Source organism: Elaeis guineensis, chromosome 3 (assembly GCF_000442705.2).
Source record: "Elaeis guineensis isolate ETL-2024a chromosome 3, EG11, whole genome shotgun sequence".
Taxonomy (NCBI): domain Eukaryota; kingdom Viridiplantae; phylum Streptophyta; class Magnoliopsida; order Arecales; family Arecaceae; genus Elaeis; species Elaeis guineensis.
Window position 1 is genome coordinate 3,827,166 of NC_025995.2, and position 14,479 is coordinate 3,841,644.

Consider the following 14,479-nt stretch of genomic DNA (forward strand, 5'->3'; position numbering starts at 1 on the left):
ATCTAAACAATGATATACTCCAAATTAAAACTAACTGGAGTACTTACGAAGTATAAACAATGTACAACAGCAGAATTAGGAATAAGTAAAACAATGCAAGAATTAAAATAATGCAAGATAAGTAAAGTAATAGAGTAAAAAGATACGACACAAATAAAATAATTTTATAGTAGTTCAATACAATTCCACACCTACATCTACTTTCAAAGCTCTTAAAAATTTTACTATAATAAGTTTGATTATAATGTATTTATTTTATCCGAGATCATAAATAAATCTAGTTAATTTTTTGGGATCACTAACTAAAATTTTTACACCGATTATTTTCTTGATTTATAATCAACCCAGTTAGTTTTATGAGCTCACCAATCAAAATCTATAATATCTAATTTCAAGTTTGGACGAACTTACATCCCAAGTTTTTTTTTCCAAAAAAACTTATAAAGAAAATAAAATATGATAAGTAAAGTTTTAGAACAACATAAAACTGAAAAATAAACTCTTTTAAGTGTAGAGAAGTTACTGAAAATTTGCTTCTTTTTGAAACTTGACTTCTCTTCAATTGATACTTGAGAGGATGCAAAAGATGTTGGAAATAATCACTCTTGAAAGCTCTCTGAATTCATTGCGTAAATCTCTCTTTTTTCTTCCTTTCCAATGATATTCAATATTCTCTCAATACATAAAGCATAACTCTCTTTAATTTTTCTTAATCTTATTTCCAATTAATTCTCTAGTCTTTAGTATGCTTGAAAGTTACTGGAGAGTGAGTCTTGATTGTTGAAAAATTTAGAATACTACTAAAGTCAAGAACTAGCTATTAAAAAAGTATAAAAATTAGTCATTATTGCTGTTCCGATGTTAGAATTTGATTTCGATTCTTCTGGTGTCGACTCAAGCTGTCTACAAGTCACTCGACCTTTGTATGAGTTGATTCGATTATAGGATTTGAAAACTTTACTTTCTATCTATTTGATAGAGTCGACTCATACTGTTCATGAGTCGACTTGAGTCCGTGCCAGTCCTGATCCAGCATACTAAAATCGATCTAGCTAAATGAAGATGAAGAAGAAATCTGATCTCTAGTGAAATCCCTTCAATTGTTTAAAAAAAGAAAAATCTTTTGAGATTGCTAGCTATCACAGCAAGAATCCCGTGGAATTGAGTCAATTTCTTCTCTATCTAGACCAGAATAAAAGGAAAAAAGAACTTGTGATTATTTCTTCTAAACATGGAAATGAGAACTTTTTAAATATGATCGAAATAAAAAAGCTTTATATGTGGTTTTGGATTTCCATCTGTATTTCCTACCTTAAGATCCGATATGTTTCCAAAAATTATTTATCTAAACAAAGAATAATGGAGAAAAATAACTTTTATCATATTTGGTTGTGAAAAAATTATTCAAAAAAGTAGTATGAAAAAATTAGTATGTTGATTGAAGATAATCTTATATATGAATATTGCCAAATTTCCAACAATACTCTTGAAGAAGCAATTCAAGTAATGATACCTTTTTTCTTAATCCATTTGTTGACCATTTATAGCCTAGTTATATAAATATTATCAATATTAGCTATTTTGAATACTGAAACATATTTACATAAGTTAATAAATATTTTAAATCAATCATACATATATTAGAAAATATATTTCTTATTATAAATAAAACTAAATATATTTTAGTATATAAATAAATATATTAGTTATAATTAAATTTTATGTTATATTTATTGATAATTAATAATTTATTATAATTATTCATAATATTATTAATCAATATATTAGTATATCTATAATATTAATATAATATATACTAATATATTTAATATCAATTATTAATATAACTAATATAATATAAGTGAGGGTATTTCCATCAAGAAATAATATTTTTAGATTATCTCTACTTGATAATCTAGTATGACAAAAATAATTACACCCTTTCTGGTGGTGTTTGTTTGATTTTTCTCTTAAAAAAATAGATATCAGATCTACTATTTATTTCACCATCTCTTTCATCTACTTTTCATTTCAAATATGATAATCTAGTATAGAATTTATTTTTTTATACCAAATTATCTCCTATTAAATAAACTCTAAATTATTCCACTAGAGATATCTTCAAGAACAAAATTCAGCGAAGGTCGTCCTATGTTTTCAAGGTCAGAATCTGATAAGAAGTGCTTTGTAGTCTTTGGATTAGACTTTCCAAAGGGTCATATTATCACTCACAACGATGATTGCATCAGTTATTTCTATCAATGCTAAAAAATGCAGTAGTTTGTCAATAATATTATGATGAATTTTATTAAAATATTTTTTTATAATAAAATATTATAAAAGATATTTCAGACATTACATATCATCAATTTTCCAAACGTCATCAATCGCTCCTTTGTGCCACCACCCCTTCCCTGCACTTGTGGAGAACATCTCCCCTACGCCTTTAGAGAACACTCTCCAGTGGCTTGGCTCCTCTGTACGCCCCGCACCTCTCCCCTGCGCCCGTGGAGTACACCCCTCCCCCTTCGCCTGTGCTCACGAGAACACCCCCCATTGGGACTTGGGATCCCCCGCCACCCCTCCCCCCCCCACCTGATGCTGCGGCTTTGATCTTGAACGCCCCAAGCTTGTACTTGGGGAGCTTGTCCTCCTCCTCACACCCCATCACCGTCTCCAGCTTCTCCTCACTGTTGTGTGATAACCCGACCCGTTGGGCCTAAAGCCCACTAAGCCCACCTAGAAAAAAAAAAAGGGAAGAAGACTCCCGACGGAGTATTCTCCTTCCCCGGTTCCGATTGGAATCGAAGTCCTAGGGCCATCAAAGGACCCTAGGATGAGCCCTATAAGAACCCCTCCTCTCCTCTAAGAGAGGACATAGCAATCACCGACAATCGTCGGTGTTCCTCTCCGATTTTTTCGATTGAAGCCGCGGCCCCTTGACTCTGCTCGCCACGATTTCACACCGGTGGGGGTCATCGGAGGCTAAGGTAAGTCCTTCTTTTTCTTCCTCTCTTCTCTCCCTTCTTTTTCGTGCCTGTGGGCACGACTGCCGGCGACAGGAGTCGTCGGATTTCGTCGGAGAAGAAAGCTCTGTTCGGCCTCTCCCTTTCTCCTGATTTTATGGCACCGACGGTCACCGCCGACCATCGGCTATGGCCTCTTCGAGCTCGGGAGGATCTCCCCTTATCACCGGCCACCACGGGCGAGGTACGGCCGTGATCGGCCGGTCAAAGGCAAGGGGACCTCTTGGTCCCTTGTTTCGGCCAAAAAAGGCCACGGGAAAAAAGAAAAGAAAAAAAAAAGAAAAGAAAAAGAAAAAAATAATGTGATAATCCGGCCCGTTGGGCCTAAAGCCCACTAAGCCACCTAGAAAAAAAAAAAGGGGAAGAAGACTCCCGATCGGAGTCTTCTCCTTCCCCAGTTCCAATTGAAATCGGAGTCCTAGGGCCATCAAAAGACCCTAGGATGAGCCCTATAAGAACCCCTCCTCTCCTTTAAGAGAGGACATAGCAATCACCGATGATCGTCGGTGTTCCTCTCCGATTTTTCTGATTGAAGCCGCGGCCCCTTGACTCGTGCTGCCACGATTTCACGCCGGTGGGGGTCATCGGAGGCTGAGGTAAGTCCTTCTTCCTCTTCCTCTCTTCTCTCCCTTCTTTCCCGTGCCTGCGGGCACGACTGTCGGTGATAGGAGTCATCGGATTTCGTCGGAGAAGAAAGCTCTGTTCGGCCTCTCTCTTTTCCCTGATTTTATGGCACCGACGGTCACTGCCGACCGCCGGCTGTGGCCTCTCCGAGCTCGGAAGGGTCGCCCCTTGCCGCTGACCACATCGGGTGAGGTACGACCATGATCGGCCAGTCAAAGGCAAGGGGACCTCTTGGTCCCCTGTTTCGGCCAAGAAGGCCACGAAAAAAAAAAAAAAAAAAAAAAAAAAAAAAAAAAAAAAAAAAGAAAAGAAAAGAAAAAAAAAAAAAGAAAAAGAAATACTTATGAGAGAAAGTTTCTCTCATCTCTCTCTCTCTTAAGTCTAAACTATTTTTTTTCTTTTTCTCTCTAGAATTGACTTTCTCTCTCTATTTTCTCTCTCTAAAAATTTTTTCTCTCTAAAAATTCTCTCTCTAAGAAGCCCTATGGATCTCTTATTAGGCCATCTTCTCCACTCCTAGGGACCTATGACCTTAAATCGATTTAAAGCCGAAGGAGGGATTTATTGGACTGATCATCAAGTCGGTCATCTTCTTATATTATTAATTTTATTAAATATATAAAATAAAATTTAATGATGATTTAATATTTTAAATAGGACTATCTGATTCCTTTAAGGAAGATTAAAAGGTCCAGAACGATCGAGGTATGTAGATCTTACGCTCCTTATTTATTTTTAAATCTCCATAATTTTCATGTATATGATCTCTTATTGATGAAGTCATATTTTTCGTAAAATAAGGATCAGCATATGTGATATGAAAAAGCATGTTTTATTATGAGCATTGATTGCATGAATGTATTTTATAAAAAGTTGCATGATTATGAAGCATGAGATTTTATTGTTTTCCATCTATGTATATGTATGTTTTAAAAAAAAGATATAAAGATTTCAAAAGCTCTCAGATAGCTATGAATGAATCCCTTCGGAAGGTCGACATCTAGAGCTAGCATCCACACGAAACATGCCCTGCCAGTGGGTATAAAGTTGGCACATGAATTAAGAACTCTATCGATTAAGAAACATAGCCCGATCATAGGTATAATAGTGATCTTAGCACGAACATCTATGAGCAATTTTTTTTGAAATATGACACAAATATATGACAAAAATGATTTATGATTCATGATTGTAAAATATACAGATTTATGCATACATGATGAGCTTATAACTTGTTTTATTATATGCTCTATGAAATATTTATTTTTACAATAATTATTATTTGCTACATGATGCATTATCATAAAAAATTTATGCTTGATCCGATAAGGAAGCGGAAGTCTATTACTGAGCTAATGTAGCTCATATTCTTTTTGTTTTTTTTTATGTACAGAGAAATAAGGCTAGGATGGTAAAAAGAGAATCCAGGCTTGGGATCGGCAAAGCAAGCTTGAAAATTTTGTACTAGAAATTCAGTTTATGTTTATGGATTATAGCTATTATGAATTTTGAGACTTGGATTATTTCATCTTTGATTTAGATGCTCTGAACCAGTTTTAGTTTAATTAAATATTTGAATTGAACTTTATTATTATATTTATTTATGATGCACCTGTTATTATATTTAAGAAGATGAATTTTGGCTTCGCATTATCGTGGGCTCATCCCTCGGTAGCATGGCCGTTTATGTCCCGGATTCGGGGCGTGACAGTCTGTCATCGAGATCCTCCCCAGGTCCATCCTTACCCTGCCCCCCATTGCAGATGGAGCTTGCAAGGGGTCTCGTTGTAGAAGCATCAAGACCACCCCCCGCCGTTGGTGGAGGAAGAGGAGTAGAGGAGGTTGATCCGACAGGAGAAGCCATGGCCAAAGTAGGCCTGGCAAGAGTGGGCCAGTGGCGGGGGGAGAAGGACCAAGGGAGGAAGGAAGGGAGGGAGGACAGGGCTTGAGGGAGGGGTTAGGGTTAGGGTTTCGAGGGAAGAGGAGGGGCGGGGATGGAGGAGGAAGTAGTGGGCGAGGAAGATGGAGGTGAGGGTGAAGAGCAAGAAGATGGTGCGGAGGAGGCCATGACTTCTCCTTATCACCGCTAACCCCCAGCATGGCCTGCAACTTCTCCCCTCTACCACACCTACCCGCTTGGCCGCTGCCAGTGCAGCCTGTGGCTTCTCTACAGTCCTCTCCCCTTTAATGTTGGCATTGTCCCCCGCCACTCCTCCCCCCCCCAACCAACCCAATGCCTCCTCTGCCTTCAGGGGTCCACGGAGAATAATTTTTCAAAACAAAAAATTAAGTTAGTTGTAGTATGAGTAAATTTTAATTTTTGAAATATTTATTGTATCAATCGTGCATATGAATACGCTGTAGAGCTGAAATTCGAGTGATCTATATTTAATTTGATGATCAAAAATAAATATAAAATAAAAATATTAAAATAGTTTTTGGAGTGTCGTAACAAAATTCTATTATGATACGTGGGATGATGTTCGGTGTGCAAGATATAGAAAAATAACCATGTAGCCGTTGATATTGGCTTTGGATGACGTGTAGCTCCATTGAGCATCCCACCTCTTATTATTCCTCTTCACCTCCCTCTCCTTCCACTCACGCACCAGCCAAGCTACCACCACCGTTTTTGTTGAGGACTCATTTACTTTGTAGAAAATTTCACCCCACTAAAATATATTTTTTGAAAAGCTAATACGATATATGATATATGAGAAAATGATTTTTGCATGTTAGTAGACTATGAGATAGTTGAGCATCTATTTTTCTAGAAAGATCATATAAAATTCATGTTATGCACTTAGAATTAGATATAATATTTTGATCACTTCCAATATTTGGAACACCAACATCAATGGCATTAATAGAAGGAGAACATGAATATTTCTACTAGTGCTTTATTGTCTATCCTAATTTGTGAACTAGGAATGCTTGAGTCAGGAGACATATCATTGTAGTGCCTTCAAAGCTATTCCTTCTCGTAACATCATGGTAACCACTTTTAGAATAATTATCAGTACAAGAGTATTTTAGTTTTGAAATAGAGTTAGTCATGCTAACACATTCCAAATTAATTACAGGGACCAAATTTGATCTATTTTAGTATGATGGTTTAGGACCATTTTTGGAATAATAAAAATTACCATAATTCTTTTTTTTCCATGAAATATAAGAAAGTAATTCCCAAGGGAAATATACTTTCTCGTTTCTCTCCTCCAATCAAATATAAGTTTTTCTACCTTTACTAAAAAAAATATAAGTTTTTTTTTTTTACCGTTGACCACACCTGTCTCTCCCTTTTCCCACAAACCAAGCTAGTCTTATTTGATCTTTAATCATGGCAAGCATGATGAAACCCCTTCCTCTCTCCTCCTACCCTCCCCATCTAAGTATATACATATTAGAAAGTTTTCAGTATTGAAAGAAAAAAAATTATATTTATGAATAACATTAAGGGGTATTTGGTTGGGAAGAGTGGTGATCTGGAATAGGAATCGAAAGAAATGACTCTTATTCCAATCGTTTGATTGAAAAAAATCTTATTCCGATTCTGATTTCGGAATGGAACAGAAATAGCTCAATCTATATAGAACTCAATCCCTACTCTCTTCTGTGAATTTAGATTTTTATTCCGATTTCGATTTCGGTCATAAACCAAACGCTTCGGAGGATTTGGTTATTCCAATTCTGATTCCAAGCCATTCCGATTTTCATTCCCATTCTGATTTCGATTGCAAACCAAACACCCCTTTAGACTATTCAATGCATACCATAATACTTAGCAGTGCAAGATCTTATTATTTCACTAGACATATTTTAAAATAGGTATGGCACTTTTTTTTGGTGAAGAAGTAATTGCATATGTTTGAGCTAATCAACGTGCCCTTACAAAAAAATCAAGGATTTTTGGTTCGCAATCGGAATCAGAATGGGAATAGAAATTAGAATGACTTGGAATCGGAATCGGAATAGTCAAATCCTCCAAAGTATTTGATTCGTGACCGAAATCAGAATCAAAATTGGAATGAAAATTTGAATCCATAGAGGAGAGTAGGAATTGAGTTCTATATAGATTGAGCTATTCCCGTTCCATCTCGAAATCGAAATCGAAATAAGACTTCCCCTAATCGAATGGTTGGAATGAGAGTCACCCATTTCGATTCCGATTCCAAATCCCACTCTCTCCAACCAAACATCTCCTCAATGTGCATATTCGAACATTTTCGAAGTTCCACAAGGTTCCACCAATAACAATTCTAATGTGTATTTTTAGATTTTTCTATGCAAAAGTTTATTTTGTTAGTTTAGACTTTCTACATTTGTCATAATTGTTGATTTCCAATAAAGAGGAATTAATACTTCCTTCACTCAAAACGCATACATAGGGCTAGAAGTACGTCAAGCTGGATAATGCCCCAGAAAAATTATTTTTTAACTATAATAAACTTTGGTTCGGCCACTCATCTTCTTGCCTTCTCAAATGGTCTGGCTAGTCCAGAATTTTTTTTTTTTTTTTGAAGAAGAAGAATAGCCCTCGATATTTTGGAATTAGGTAATCAATATAGAAATTTGTTGGAATATTTTGAGGACTCAAGATGGAGACATCGTTTCAAACATTGTTTTTCATTGTCTTTCATGATTGTTTCAGCCAAACCAAACAAAGATTTCCCGCTATTGCAAAATGTTTCTCCTATGCTGCATGTTGCCCATACATTTCTTTCAGCCATCACATCTCCAAGGTTCTCTTCTAGATAGCTCCATGAGAAACATGATAAGCATCGTGGCTAATTTGGTTTGGATTCACCACACTCAACATATGGTACATGATGCGTAAAATGTAGCAGAAGATATGGGAGATACAGCTTTTACTGGTAAAAAAAACTAAGAGCATGTTTGGTCCCAGAGAGTGGGACTCTAAAATGGGAATTGAAATAACTAACTCACATTCTAGCCATCTGGTTGGAGGAGTCTCATTTTTATTCTAGAAAATAGAGAAATGCCCCAAACCCCTAAAATCCAATCTCTACTCTCCCCGATTATTCAAATTCCATTTCAATTTTGATTCTAGTTATAAATCAAATATGAAGATATGGCTATTTCAATTTCTATCTATATAATATTAATAAAATAAAAAACAAGTGATTTAAGGTGAAATGTGATGTTGATGAGTTGGATCTTAAACATAATCTTAAGATGCCACATGAGCACGGCATAAAAGTAATATAAAATAATAAGCTATTGTGCTAAGTGTAAAGTCAAAGTACATAAAAGGAATAAATTATATCAATTGATTATTTATGACTTTCTCATATTCATGAATATTAGCATTGAAAATAATAAAATCTCTTAAAATTCTCAAATTTTCACGCATCAAGACATTATGGCCAAAAACTAATCAACACAAAAATGCCAAATGCACCACCCTTTATAGCCCTCATTTTCACTCTCTGTGGTATTAAATTTAGAAAAAAAAAATTTTTTTTTTCCCTTGTTGTCAATAGAAGAATTCGACCAAAAAAATAAATAAAAAAAAACAAAAAATATGTCCATGGTTGCTGGTGTCGGTCATGATTGGACAACTAGCATATCTTACTCTCTACCACCGATCAGAAGCTAAAGTTTTCTATTACCTTCCACTGGCACCAAGGTATGTTCTCTATCTCTTTTTCTCTCTCTAATTTTGATGATCATATTTCAATTTATCAGATGTTCAAGAAATTTTTAATTTGAATTACTATTGTTTCAATTTTTAAGAACATTTTCATTGTCACATAATTGAAAATTTTAGAGAAAGCTATTATGAAGCATTTGGTTCTTCTTTTTAAGCTAACTTCTTAAAGTGTTTTGATTCAGAAGCATTTGCTATGCAATTAGATTTAAAAGGCAGATTTTATGTTGATTTATAAAAATCATCTTCAATTGATTTTGTAGAAATTCAACACCTAATTCATATTATACATTTTAGACGTCCTAATATTATTACATAGATGATTCGTTAGCTAACTAAACTGTAGCTTGATATTTTAAACTTAAAACTGAAATTTATAATGCTTAGAACAGATTGGCATATTGTTGGCTTGACTGGTAATGATACTTGATATTAAGCTACGGAGAAGTTTCAAAGAAGCCAAGTATAAATTTAAATTGTGCTATCCATACAAGTCTATTTGTATAAAATCAAATCAAAAAATATAATCTATTTTATAATGACAATTTGTACATATGTAAATGCTTTTTTTGAGTGATGACACATTCAAATAAGATTTATATTTTTTTTTAAACAGAAAGCATATCAGTTCCTATTGGAACTAAATAATCAAATAGGATTTTAGTATGATATTGAGGCTGACACAGGGAAATTGATGTTGAGCATGCAATAATTTATTATTTGAATTGTCTTTTATTGTTATTTTCTTTTGATTGTTTTGGATGGGTTCATGAATTTATAATGCCTTTATTTTCTAACTACTTTCAATTATGTAATGGTTGGTTAATTTAGTATGGTGGTGTTCTATAGATATGATTCCATTTTTATTTAGAGTCACCACAATTGGCAAGGTTCATATAGTGGACTCCAGCAAGGAAGGTGATGGGCGAAACCAAGAAAATACACAAGAAAAGCAAAAGAAACCTTGGGTAGCGCCTATGAGCTTATGCAGTGCAATCGTTTCTTTATCAGTGGTGTTGTAGGTATTGGAAAAAGCTTTAACCTAGCTCTTCAGATGAGTAATTTTGCAGTTCTCAAAATTTTGCTTATATTGGCTGGAGAAATATAAAGATGACAAATATTGTGATGCAAATGATGCCGCTCAAGATGTGGACACTAATTTTTCCATTTAGTTTGAATAGATGGTTTTTTTCTCAGAATTGATTTTCTTTTTTATAATTTATAATTTTTTTTTGAAAAAAAAATTATAGAGATATTCTTAAAGTTTGACCGCTTTACACTTAGATCTCAAAAGAAAAAAATTTTTAACCATCCACCAAAACTTTAAAAATACGGTAAAATGATCCAGCCATCTGTCTCTATTAGGCAATGTTATAACGTGAGAGTAACTAAAAGTTCAATTTTATGAAATATCCTAAATGCCCTTCCCTTTTAGTTACTCTACAGAATGAAAAAAACAGAAGAAAAAACTAGAAAAAATATAAAAAGAAAGATGGAAAAAGGAAAAATTTTTCTTTTCCCATGTAGATTAATCAAATTTTTTTCCTTTCCTTCTTATTTTTTTCTCTCTGTTAGAGATCTGTGGGAAGGAAAGCATAGAGGGAGATTGGAGGGGGAATGTCGATGTCTGTGAGGGCATCCGTGAGGAGAAAGGTGATAGCAGAGACCGGTGGAAGGTGGGCATTCGCAAGGGAGAAGATGATGGCAGAGATCGGCAGGAGGTGGACATCCGCAAGGGGAAAGGCTGATGCAAGTGAGGGTATTCATGAGGGGAAGGTGACGGTGGAGATCGGCAGGAGGTGGACATCCGTAAGGGGGAAGGTCGACGTCGGTGAGGGCATCCATCAGGGGGAAGATGACAGTAAAGATCGACGGATGATGGGCATCCGTGAGGGAGAAGGCGAAGGCGGAGACCAACGAGTGGTGGGCATCCATGAGGGAGAAGGTGACGGTGGAGATGAGCGGGAGGTGGGTGTCTACAAGAGAGAAGGCCGACACTGGTGAGGGCATCCATGAGGGGGAAGGCGACAGTGAAGATCGGCAGGAGGTGGGCATCCGTGAGGATAGTGTGATAGAAAAGAAGATGATGATGGTGATGATGGGAAGGAAAGCACCTGAGGGAGATCGAAGGGGAAGGTTGATGCAAGTGACGATGGGAACGAAGGTGACAGTGGAGATCGATGGGAGGTGGCGGCGAGAGAGTAGGGAGGTCGAAGTGAATCAGGGCGAATCACGGAGTATATGCATGGTGGACAGCATGCAATTAGGAATAATGAAATACAAGGGGTAACATGGCATGTTATCCACCATGGGATTTTGTGCGGTCCGATTAAAGCCAGTCCATAAGGCAAAAATATGAAAAAATAATTCAAGTGTGAACCGAGGTTTTTTTAGTTATTTCATATTTTCTATTAATACTATTAGGTTAAAGACAGATGGTTGGGGCTCTTTGCACTGGAGTAACATGACTTGCTTGGTACTTTCCTATTGTGTCGTAATATTATCCCAAGGCAGTTTGCCTGATGTATCCTATCTTGCTTCTTAACAATAAATGTGAGTAGACTTGATGAGTTGGACATTTGGTAAATTGGTTGGACTCTTCGTGGAATACGCTTCAGATATGGTGCTATTATATCTGTAGTCATCTATAAATTGTTTGTGTGAATGTGTTATTTGTCTAAATAGAGGAGTTGCTTTGTAGGTGCTACTTTGGCTTGTCTTTTTCTCAATTGGTAATTGCGATTTTACGTTCAATAAGCTGCACGAATTAGATTGTTCTGCCTCTCATCAAGTTCGTGTGTTTGTAATTGTTGGGACTTTTACTTGCTTATTACGTTCTTTTTGCTACTCTTAAAAAGACAATACCTGTTGCATAATGCGGTGGCCTATCATAGAAAAAAGAATAATATGTTCTACAAAAGCATTGGCAATTAGATATTTCAATGGTAGCAGTATACTGCACCGAAGAATTGAAGCTAAGTTGATGCATGAACTCTGCAATTTACTTTTCTTCTTTACAGGTAAAATTTCTTTTCAACCTATTGTAAATCTCATTTTAAATATCATTCTTTTGTTTGAAATGTGTAGAGTTTACTATTTCAAAAGTCATCATGGATCATAGTCTGTATCATTTTTTTTTAAAATCTCATTTTCTTAAAATAGATTTGTTAACTTTTTATTTTTCAATTTTTTCTCTTTTTTTTTGTAGAGTCTGAATTTCTTTTTTTTGTTATTTTTAAGCTTTATGCTACAATTTTATATGCTAGAATTGTCAAGATAAAATTCAGAAAGACAGCTCTTTTTTCTAGATATCAAACAACCTATATTTTATTTTTAATATTTATAAAATATATTCTACAAACCTATCTTATAGTATTCTTGATTTTTAGATTTATTAACATTATAGCATAAAAAAATTACTATTATTATTATTATTATCAATTAAACTCTCACAATGCGAGGATTGAGTGCTAGTTTCAATTCATTGTAGTTCTGATTTTAATTTTGATTATGAACTAAACGCACTCTAACACTTTTACCAAGAGAATGCATGGTCAAAATAAGCATCAACTGTATCTTAAACAAGTAAAAAGAGAACAACTTACATCCAACCTGAGTATAGACAGATCAGATATAAAAGTATACTCATATGCATCTAAGGAAGCCATGCAAAATTCTAAAAAATCTTGACATAACCCTTTTCACACCTTTGCAAGCCTTGACATTAGTTAGCAAATCCATCAGTATTTCAATAACTTTTCTGAATTTTTTTCATTCAGTAACTTAAAAAAAAAAAAAAAAACTGAATAATAAATATTTCTGAATTTTGAATATTTTTCTATAATAAAAATATAAGAAATGTTTTGGATGTTTCCTATAAAGCTTTGAATATTTCGTGTTCAATATAATCTGCATATAGTCTATATAAAGCATCCAGAATAGATATAAGAACAATTCCATTTTTTTTTTTTTAATGAATGGCTGCTGTTGCACTCGATTGCAATGAGATTATTGGATTTGAGGGCAAAAAATAATATCTGATGCCAGAAGTGCTTCACAATAACAAAATATTAAGTGACCTTCCCCTGATATAGTCAAAATACAAAACTCAACAGTATTATTTGGATGCAGCTATGAAAATGTAATAAATCCATCCATATAAAAAATATAGGTGGATTTATTAGAAATGAAATAAAGATAGATTCTTAGTCCGCTCCAAGATCAGCTTAGCTTGACAGGCCTCAGGACAGCCCAGGCCCACTCCAGCCCTAGGCATATAAACAAAATCCTATATTACGAATATAATTTACTTCTAAAGTATCTTAGATTTCTATTCCTCAAATGCAAAAATATTTGTATTCTTTGTTGGACTCATCAAGTGAAAATACCAAGCCTTTCATCAAGTGGAAAATAATGATATGCTATAACCAAGAGAAAGCATATGGGGGAAAAACCAAATAATCATTTTATCAATAACTAAATTTGATTTGATCAAGTTTTAAATTCTAACATACATAGTTCACTAACCAACACGCTATTCTTTTGAGAAAATTAATAGTAGAAAATATAGAATACTGTAAAATGGTCAAATGATGAGCTATTTCAAAGTAGGGTTGATTATATTGAGCTTGCTGTAGCTTTATTGGATTAGCAAACAAGCCGAACACAAGCCAACCTTTTAAGCTTGTAAATAAATAAAGCAAACATGATCAAATCTAGCTTGCTTGTAGTCAGCTTAATATAGTATAAATGTAATTAAATATAATATTTATGTTATCAATTTATCATTTAAACTAATCAATATATAGATAAGTACATCAAATAATTTGCATAAAACTGCAAAGCGTGTATGTCAATCATTGGATCTAATCAGAAGGCCGTGCTACTTAATTACAACAACCACCATAGACTTGTAAATGACCTTGTAGTAGTGATGACTATTTAATGCAGCACCTAAGGATTGCACAAGATAACCATCCCCCCCCCCCCAAAAAAAAAAAAAAAGCAAATAAGGTTTACACAAACTAAACCACCGGGAATAAATTTCCCTCGTGTCCTTGTTTGCTTATCTCGCTTCCAAATGGGGCTTAAGTCCCAACCCTTCTCTTATTTAAAATAAATAAAAATAAATTGAAGAAAAATACTAACTGATGAACCA